Genomic DNA, 10,908 nt, shown 5'->3' on the forward strand with positions numbered 1-10,908 from the left:
AACCCCATTAAAATGTGGGCAAAGGACCTGAACAGACACTTCTCCAAGGAGGACATGCAAAGGGCCCAGAGACATACGAAAGATTTCTCAGCATCACTAGCCATCAGAAAGATGCAAATTAAAACCAAAAAGACATACCTCTTCACACCAGTGAGAATGGCCATCACATACAGTCAATAAACAACTAGGGTTGGTGAGGCTGTGAAGAAAAGGCAACCCTAGTACACTGTTGGGAATGCAGACTGGTGTAGCCATTGTGAAAAAGAGTTTGGAATTTCCTCAGTAAACTAAAAATGGAGCAGCCTTTTGATCTGGCAATTCTACTGTTGGGATTATACCCTAAGAATCCTGAAACACCAATTCAAAAGAACCTGTGCACCCCAATGTTCATAGCAGCATAATTTACAATAGCCAAGTGCTGGAAACAACCTAAGTGCCCATCAGTAAATGAGTGGATGAGAAAACTGTGGTACATTTACACAATGGAATACTATGCAAAAAAGAAAGAGCTCCTACTCTTCACAACAGTATGGTTTGATCTGGAGAGCATTATGCTAAGTGAAATAAGCCAATTGGTGAAAAACAAATACACTATGATCTTACCTATAAATGGAATCTAATCAACAAAACAAATAAGCAAGCAAAATATAACAAGAGACATTGAAATAAAGAACAAACTGACAGTAACCAGAGTGGCAGGGGGAGAAGGCCAATGGGAGAAAATAGTGGAAGGGCTATCATGGAACATGTATAGAGTACACATGGAGAAAGCCAAAAAGGATAGGAGTGAGAGTGGTGGGGATGGGTGTGGCAGAGATCATGTTGGGGGGAAAATGGAGACAACTGTACTTGAGCAACAATAAAAAAAGTATAAAAAATAAAATTAATAAAATAAGTAAAATTTGATGAGTTAATAGAGATTTAGAGACTTTTTCTTTGAAATATTGATTAATCATATATAAATATATTTAGAAGTATTGTTCACCAGAGAGCAGGAGCCTAGCTGAAGAAAAATGGTATGATCTTACCTGACACTTTCTTTATTACCTGCTTTTAAGATTGACTGGAACTAGGGGAAGAAAAGATTTCTTCACTGGGAGGAAAACTTTAGTTGTTGCCCTTCCTCAAAAACTGGGCTTAACTAAAGATAGCTGTTTGAAGAAGTTTGAGGTGGTCTAAGCCCAGGGGGTTGTTGGCATACACTTTGATCCTGGGTACTGGTTGGAAGTCTTATAGACCATAATGGTCACTTTTTTACTTGCAGTTGTCACTTAATTGCTGTATTATAATAAGTTAGTAAAATCCTGTGTGAAATTAGTGATTGTGATTTCTTACTGTGAGATAAGGTTAAAATTTTTGTAATTGGTCCAGTAAAAATTAACTCTATGTCCAGTCAACAGCTCTTGCATGGAGTCTTTAGTTTCAGAAAGTATAATACTGAGGAAAATAAAAAGCCTTGAGCAGATAAGTCCTGAGAAAACTGTTTTTAATTAATTTGAGATGGTTCCATAGATAGTTCTCAGAAATGACTAAGGATGACATTTTTAGAACTATTAATTGCAGAGTGGTAGACTAGATTGGCATGTATACTAATCAGGATAAAAAGAAAGCATAATTAATTTAATATGCAAATAAGCAACATATGGTAAATGAGGAGACCTATGTAGATATTTTCTATGATTAAGAAATTCAAATTATTTACATTAAAAATATAAGCACATAGCAAAATTTGTATCTACTTCTTTTCTGTCTCATGACAAAAGTCTATTTAATGGTCACTATCTCAGGACAATATAGTAAGAAATGTATGAGAGAAGTTTAATATTTGTTATTGTGATTAAGCATAACTAAAGTGTTTACTGTGAAAAATTTCTTCAAAGCCACCTTAGACCGAGGTCAGAATGGAGTGGGCACATGCATGAAAGATGTCAAATAACATTCATTTTCATGTATCTAATATAAGTCTTCCTTTCCCTCTTTATACCGTAAGGGAACATGACAAATGGATCCATTTTTACCAATGAAAAGAAAAGCAGGAACAGAGATTAAATCAAGAATAATGTTAAAATATACAATTTTATATGAAGTTTTCTTTTTTCATTTTTTTGAGAAACTGTCTTTATTCTGGGAATAGATAATTTATTCCAAATTTCATTATTTTTTCAATGAAGTGTATTAAAGTATATTATAAATTATAACTTATATTGAGGTTTTCATTACAGGAGTCTCATTCAGAAATAACTTATAATAACAGGATTACATAGTACACTCTTTCTGTCCATAGTTATTTACAAAGTAAGAAAAAAATTCATAAATTTAAAATGTTTTGGAATGGTTGCATAGCAACATGCACTAATTTAAAAATCATTTATATGAATAGAAAAGTGTTTATTTTACTGATAAATGAAAGAAAAGGAAAAATTGGTTTCAACATTGTCCCAAAGAATTTATGACAACATCAACCTCAGGGCATACCCTACATTAGTAATAACTTGTTCCACATCTGGGGGGTTATAAGGGGACTAAATGGTAATGGAAAAAATAAAATAAAGATTAAATTAATAAATTGGGGCAAAAATCATTGGACATGATGAATCACCAGAACATAGACAACTAAATTATGCTAATCTAAGTTTTAAAGGGACATCAGCATTCTTATTTTCATATAAATATTTAAATGCCTTAAAATTCCCATTTGATTTCAAAAAAGACTGGACAAATCAACTTAGGTATGAGTCAAGAGCCATGATAACCCTGCTGTCTCCATCTCCTCTCCCAGACTACCACTCTTTCATGCCATTTGGGCCTCTCCATTTCATCTAATGTGCTCTTGTCTTTTTCCTGGATCTCCCAGAGGCATCCATCAGAACATCACAGTTGGCACCAATGGTTCTTGTTAGGGGAAAAAAATCCTGAAACATGGGAAAATGTGTCCATTAAAAAAAAACTGTCTCTTACCCAATAGTATATTTTTTTTCATCCCCTCCCCTAAAATCCATCTTCAGAATCCATTCCCAGATGGTTCAGAGAAATATGAGTTTTGAAAGTTATACTCTAAGGTTCAGTATGCATCCTCCACCTGCAGTATTCATGCATATAACAATTCACAGGTGCTTTATCAGAGGTTTAATTTCTATCAGATGTTCAGCTTGATTTGTCTTTCAGCTCTCAGTAATCTGGATATTTTTCCATGATGACTTGGATGTAATCCATTTTTACACTTTTCTTTATGTTGGTAATTAACCTACTCAATCATTATTTGTTTCCTTTTTTTAATATATGAGTGATACTCGGCCACAAACAGTTCCAGAGTTCTTATAATTTATAAATACTATCTCACCACACCTCTCACATGTATATAAACATAAGTTAAATCTCTTCTATCAGTGTCCCATCCTAGTTGAACATAAGTAAAATTCTTAGCAATTATAACTTTATAGTACTCCAGGTTTTTCACCACTTCATCTATATGAAAAGTAGGCTGTCATTGTGATCTAGATGACAAGTGATTCAATGACCATGTTAGACCTTGATTCTCAGAACTACTTCCAGTACTGGGTATCTTAGTCTAAGTTCTCAGAGAGCAGACACTGAGCCAAAGTTTCAGGTGCAAGTGACGTATCAAGACAATGTTTTCAGGAGAAACCAGTTGGGGAGTGGGGGGAATAAAATAGGGAAGGAAAAGAAGCTGAATGAGTCTATAATTTCAGGTTAGGTCCCAAGATAAGCCTGATACTGAGGGGAGCCATGGAAAATAATTCTTACCTCATGCACAAAGGTAAAGAGTTGGGCTTTACACATTCCTGTCCAGGTATGGGGTTAACATAAAACCCTAGCATTTTTATTTCTTCTTTTAAAAGAATGAATATCACTTCAGAATAAAATCTATCATTAGATACAAGTTGCTAATTCTATATAGAAAAAAATTACTTCAAAGTTGTATTCACCTTCCAGGTCCAGGTAGCAGACTATCCATAGATATTTGCATTTTTCTTCTTTCTATTGTTGTAACAGTAAAGGAGTGCATGTGATATAAATGCATAAGGATATAAAGGATAAGAGGAATCCCAATCAGTTAAACAGATTTTTTAAATGATTTTTTGGAATATAGGAAGCTGATATATTTTTCATAAAATATTTCCCTGAGTCATACTCCTAATATGTAGTGGAAAAGACAACAAACAAATAAAATTTATTCTACCTAGCAAAAGAGTGGGGATTCTTTTTTTAAAAGATTTTATTTATGTATTTTTAAAGACAGGGGAGGGAAGGAGAGAGAGAGGGAGAGAAACATCAATGTGTGGTTGCCTCTTGCACATTGCCTACTGGGGACCTGGACTGCAACCCAGGTGTGTAACCTGGGTGGGAATTGAACCAGCAACCCTTTGGTTAACAGCCCATGCTCCACATACTGAGCTACACTAGCTGGAGCCAATGGGGATTCTTTGAGCTTAAAATTTGTAGGCAACTTTTGGGAGAATTATTAATGAAGGACATTTCATGGGAAACCTGATTCAATTAATCCCATCACCACCTACCTATCCTACTCATAGGCAGAAATCATTTACAAGGCTATTTGCATTTGGAGCAAAAAAAGCAAAGGGAAGGCATAGAGAAGGGGCACAAGTACAGGAGAGGCAGAAGGGAGAAGAGGGCAGGGGAGGGGAGGAGAGAAAAAAAGAAAAGGAAGGCACTGTATAAAAAACTGAATAGCTTTTCTTATAAGAGTTATGTCTAAAAGTAAGGTAGAAATGTCTAAAAAAAAGTGGGCAATATGTCTGTAAGTGAATTGAATTCCAAATTTCCAAATGTATTTTCTGAAGTGTGTGTGTGTGTGTGTATGTCTATATGTATATGCATATATATGTATGGGATTTAATATATATATATATATATATATATATATATATTCAAAAAAAGCTAAATCAAGTATTAAAGGGTTGAGTCACTTCAGTAATGCATTTAACTTAATGGAACTTCTAAGTAATTAGGAGAAAAAGAAGGAGAAAGATAAAAAAGAGGAAGAGAAGAAGATAATTTACTGTAAATCCATAAATAGTCCATTGTGCTAAAGAGTAATTTCCCCAAGTGAGAATTTAAAGGAAGAAAATTGCTTTTCTCTCAATCATGTTAATTACTCAGTGACTTTCTGAATGTGAGCATCTCCCTTCTCTTTGTAAGTCCAGTATTTAAAGAGGATGCATTTTTAACTAAAATGAATGGATCCAAACACAAACCACTCTCTTGATATGGTCATTTAAGCATGGAAACCAGAATTTTCCAAAGCAGATGGGGATAAAAGTCATTATGAAATATCTCAAAATTTTAATTATAATCTCCTAGGTGTTAATTACTGTAAACACTTACAATAATAATGTTGATTACATGAAACTTTCATCTGAGATGACCTAATACTTTTGTCAATATTTTTAACAGTACCATTGTCTAAGTAGCATTGTTTAAAGAATTCTTCAATAATAGAAATGTTTTATTTCTAGCATTCCAGTTAGATACCCACATGACACAAATGGTTAGTGAGCACATAAAATGTGGATATTTTGACTGAGGAGCTAAATTTTAATGAAACAAATTTTATTTTCATTATTGTGGACTTGAGCACTCATATATGACTAGTGGCTACTGTGTTGCACAAGGTAGTTTTAGAATACAGTAAAAGGTAAAAATTGATGAAATAATTGAAATAATATACAGAAAGGGAAGATAAACATTTTGTCCTTCACATCATTCATTGCTTTTCAAGTTATAAATTTATTGCATGCATTTTTATTATAATAACATTTTATAAATTAAACATGTATTTGTAAGCATCTTCCAGGTTAGGCACTTCCCTCACATTATGTTTTTGATCACCACAGTAGTATGTATGAGTTATATTGCTACTTCTATTTAACAGATAAGTGAATCCCAGAGTGACTAGAACTTTAGGAAGACTTTCGGAACTAGATTAGGTAATACTATCTCATGCAATATATGACATATGGGAATTATTCAGAAAATGGTTTTGTAGATGAATCAATGAATGAATGATATAGGAATATAAAGAATTTTGCATTTGGAAGGTAACGTGTCAATATATTTTACATTACAGCACATAAATACACACCTATCTTTTTTGAGGTATGTAACCTGCTGTTTCTTTACTAAAACTATCTCCTTTTATACTGGAGTAAACAGTTGCCTAAACTTAGGGCACGATAACTAACCCCTGTTACAGTCATTCGCCTTGATTATAAATAAGAATGGGAATAGAGAAATTGGAAGGTTGAGATGAAAAAACTATTATAAATTTTAAAAGCCTCAAATAACACCTAAACATAGGAAAGAATAGTGGATTTTAACAACTATTACAGTATAGATTACATAAATGTAAGTATAGAACATATAGATGATATAATATGGAATATTATATGCCATATATAAACAATGCATTGTAATGCAATATTTTATTTCATTAATTCCAGATTTGGAATGCAATGACATGGTCATTTGGAACATTAGCATTTTCTGGTTAGATGCAATTGCATCTCTGAATGGGACCTTGCCTTTTTGCACTATTATGCTGACCTTTTAACCTTTTATTACTGAACTATAAATTTAAATCTGATTTGCAGCTTTTTCATATTTCAGTATTTTTAGCTTTATTCTTAAGATTCCCCTTTATATTAAATATATCTGTCATAGACACTCTGTTGCTGGGTAATAGCCTCTTTATTTTAAAAATGAATCACACTATATTATTTGCTCATATCTCTAACACATCTCATTTCATTTCTGATTCTGTTTTTAGTGATTTTCAAGGCTGACAATTTAAGATAATAAGTTATTTTAGTTAAAAGCTTGTTTACTCTATTTTTCTGAGTCAATGTGATTGAGGATGTCATGGATGATTTTTCAATATGAAGTAAATTTAATCCCAGCGATACAGTGTGATACGTTGCATCTTGATGTAACTCTGCTGCTGCAGCAGTGCTCTGTGTGGCTGTGTATGATCATGAATCCCTTTGTTTCGTTCCTTGGATATTGCTAATGTTTGTGGAACAGCACTAGATGACAGTAGATTGATCTGGATTGAAATTATTTTTCATTCTTTTCTCTGCTTCTGAAAATGATGCTCATTCTTCAAAGCATCACCATGTTACCACTACTTTTTATTCTCCCAGTATTCTTTTATTAATGTTATCATTATTCATATAATACAAAACTTTATTGAGAATAATACTAACCATGTAAAACAATGACTACTATATATTAACCATTTAATTCATATCAGAATCTAGGTTAGGTACTTTGTTTTGTGTGTAGGTGTATATACACACACATACAAGTAATATATATGTGTGCATAAACACTGGCAGCCACTAATTTGTTCTCCATTTTTGTAATTATATTATAATAATGTTTTATATATATGAATGTTATATTATTTATACTTTCAAACGGATTCTCTAAGATATATGGTCACTCTATTTCAGGTAATAAAACTGAAGTTTAGAAGAATTGAGTCCTTTGCCCCACCTACATAGTCCACATTTGCTTTAATAACTTCCATAATTAGTAATAATAAATGTTAAAAGAAACACTTAATGAATTATGAAATAAAATGTTTATGTATTTATTAAACTAGTCTAACTTTAGTTAGATTATCTAGTTACAAAGTCATTGGAAAGTCACCCTACTTCATTCTACTTCCTTCTATGTCTTACTTTATCATACACTGTTGCATGTATGATTCAAAGTTCTGAATCCCTGACTGACATGTGACAGCTAATATCATAAAAAATCTTTATCTATCCATGTAGTAGCTCAAATGTGCCTGAGGTACATTTATACTGAAGTCCATTTTTGAAATAATCTAGAAAACACTTTCTCAATTTTTACAGTAGAACCTAGACAATAAAAAATCACTGATAAGATTTTCTGTCATATTATTATTATCACCGTTAAACATTTTTGTTTAAACATTAATGTTTAACATTTTTGTTAAACATTAAACAAAGACACTGAAATAGAGAACAGGCTGACAATGACCAGAGGGGAGAGGGGAGGGAAAAAAACAGAAAAGAAATTCCTTTAGCTGTCTTGAGGGTACACCTGTTGGTGACAAATTTTCTTAATTTCCTTTTATCTAAGCATTTTTGCTGTTCTCCCCACATTGCTGAAAGATATTTTTGCTGGATATAAAATTCCAGTGAGAGTTCTTTTCTTTAAACCCTTGAACAGTATTATGATGCTGCCATAGGCCTTCATGTTTCCCCATGAGAAATTCACTGTCATTGAAATTGTTTTTTTTTCTTTGTAGGTAAGGTGTGATTTCTCATTTGATAGTTTCAAGATAATTTCTTTCTCTTTAGTTTTCAGAAGTTTGGCTATAATATAATTATTCTCCTTGAAGTTCATTTAGCTTCTTAAATCAATAAAATTTTTTTATTTTGTCTAATCTTGAAATATTTATTATTTCTTTCAGTTTTTCAGTTTCACTAAGATCATCTTCTCCTTCCAGAACTCAGATGATACATGTATTAGGTCTTTTAGTGTAGCCCATAGCTTACCAATTTATTTTTAGTATATTTTTCTCTGTTTAGATTATTTAATTTTTACTACTACCTTTTATTTCACTAATTTATTTTCCTCTGTCTTGTCAATTCTGTGTTGAATCCATCTGGTAATATTTTTAGTCACTTTATTTTTCTGTTTTAATATTTATATGCTCTGTGTATTTTCTGAGACTTCCTGTTTTTTTTTTAAATATTTTATTTATTTATCTTTAGACAGAGAGGAAGAGAGAGAGAAAGAGAGGGAGAGAAATATCAATGTGTGGTTGCCTCTCACATGCCCCCCACTGGAGACCTGGCCTGTAATCCAGGCATGTGCCCTGATTGGGAATTGAACTGGTGACCCTTTGGACAAAGAATAATTCTTTTTTTACTTGAAGTGTATGTGTTCTGGGTATTATGTTTTGAGACTATGAATATTACTAAAACTTTGGGTTTTGCTGACTTCCATCCAAGTACTATAGCAGGGAAAAGTGTAGGGACACCTAGTTACTGCCACATGGGTATGTATAGCCACATTCCCCACTTAGCCTCTGTTAACACCCAGCAGGAGAGATTCCCTTTATTGATAGATGAGTGTGGGATTTGGGGATCTTCTCTAAGTCTCTCTCTCCCTCCACGCAAACTATAACTAGGATGATTTTGATTCTACATTTTAGCCTGAGTACTAGTCTCACATTTACAACTGATTTCTATTTAAAGGCCATGGAGATATTAAATATGTCTACAAAAAACCTCATCTAATTCTCCTCATTCAAAACATGTTTCATATAATTTTCCTATTTATTAAAATGTTATTAACAATTTTTGCCCCAGTTTTTAATATTTTAGATGTTTCTGGGTTTAATGTACAGAAGGAGAGGAAATTTGCCCTAATACACTTCCACTGTCATGGACATATTTCTGTTTGCCTTGGCCAGTGTGTCTCAGTTGGTTGGACATCATCCTGCAAACGAAAAAGTTGCCAGTTTGATTCCCACCTGGGGCATATATTTAAGCTGTGGGTTTGGTCCCTGGTCAGGTGCACATGAAAGGCAACTGATTGCAGTTTCCCTGTCATATTTTTTTCTCCCTCTCTTTCACCTTCCCTTTCTGTCTCTCCAAAAAAAAGAAAATATTTTGCTTAAGTATTTTGGTATCTTTTACATAAAAATCTTCCATTTAAAGAACCATCTCTAATTAATTAAAGTTTTATCTTTACTGTTTATAAAGGTAGTTTGAGGTTTATCTTTTCAAGTTTGTTTTTATTAATGCATAGTAAGCTTATATGGAATTCAATAGTTTTACTTTGCTTCCCTTTATTTGTATTATATTATAAGTTTTTTTCTTCTTCAAAAACCTTTGCTTTTTTCCATCTGGTCCAATGGGTGAGGTCTCCAGGGAGGTTAAAATGATGTCTAGTGGTTTTAGGGAGAGACTCAGGAAAAAGCCAGATACCAGGGAAATGCAGAGGGCTTCTCCATCCCAAAGACTTCTAGTCATGCTTGAGGGTGAGCCTTTTGAAGATATACTCACCCATCCTAGCCTGGGTGCTGGCCAGTCTGCAGATGATCATCAGATAGTCACCCATCTTCTTTATGAGTTTCACCTACTCATCCAAGAAATGGTTCTCCAGGAAGTCACAGAGATGAGGGTCTGTGCAGATAGAACCTAAGGCATACAACCCAAAAGGGCTTGCTTATATCAGGTTCTTCTCCAAGGCCAAGGTGGCTTCCATTGCATCCTCAGTTTTACTCCACTATCTTGGGAAGTCATCAGCATGTTCTGGAAGAGAACGTGGCTACTGTGCTGGTTTTTCAGCTTTAAGAGATACTCGACATCCTCATGCTTCTTCTCAGCCAACTCTTGGAAGAAGTGGCTCACATCCTGCTGAGCCCCATCATCACAGTTAAAATAGAAGCCCAGGGAGAGGTCAGTGTAGGAGGCCTGCAGATGCAGGTTGGCCCAGTTGATGGCAGTCTCCACCTCGGTGTAATAATTCTGATGAATTTGGGAGCTCATGGTAGTTTGGCAATGAAGAGTCAAGGTAAAAAAAAAATGGTGTTGGCTGGTCTCTGAGGCTGAAGATAGCTGAGGTGGTTCTGAAGCGCACATGACTGGAAGAGCTGTTGGAGGGTGGTTGGAAAGAAAGAGAGTCCCTTGGGTTTGTTCCATCCAAACCCTGTTAAAGCAAAAGACAGATCCCAGAACTGCCAAGGGCACTGTATATTATACACTTTTAAAATTATTCACTTAAAATTGTTATTTATTTACATTTCTATGTTAGAACTACTTGACAGTCAACTACCACTTAAAACTTTGAAAAAAAAATCCAAATTAGTTTTCTTCATTTTCC

General features: G+C 33.8%; 1 pseudogene; it reads right to left on the minus strand.

Annotated features, from left to right (window-relative positions):
- Positions 1-10,047: 10,047 nt before the first annotated feature.
- On the minus strand, positions 10,048-10,574 carry LOC123818937 (annotated as a pseudogene).
- Positions 10,575-10,908: the final 334 nt, after the last annotated feature.

This window comes from Phyllostomus hastatus, unplaced genomic scaffold, assembly GCF_019186645.2.
Source record: "Phyllostomus hastatus isolate PE091 unplaced genomic scaffold, TTU_PhHast_1.1 phas_contig_29, whole genome shotgun sequence".
NCBI classification, from domain to species: Eukaryota; Metazoa; Chordata; class Mammalia; order Chiroptera; family Phyllostomidae; genus Phyllostomus; species Phyllostomus hastatus.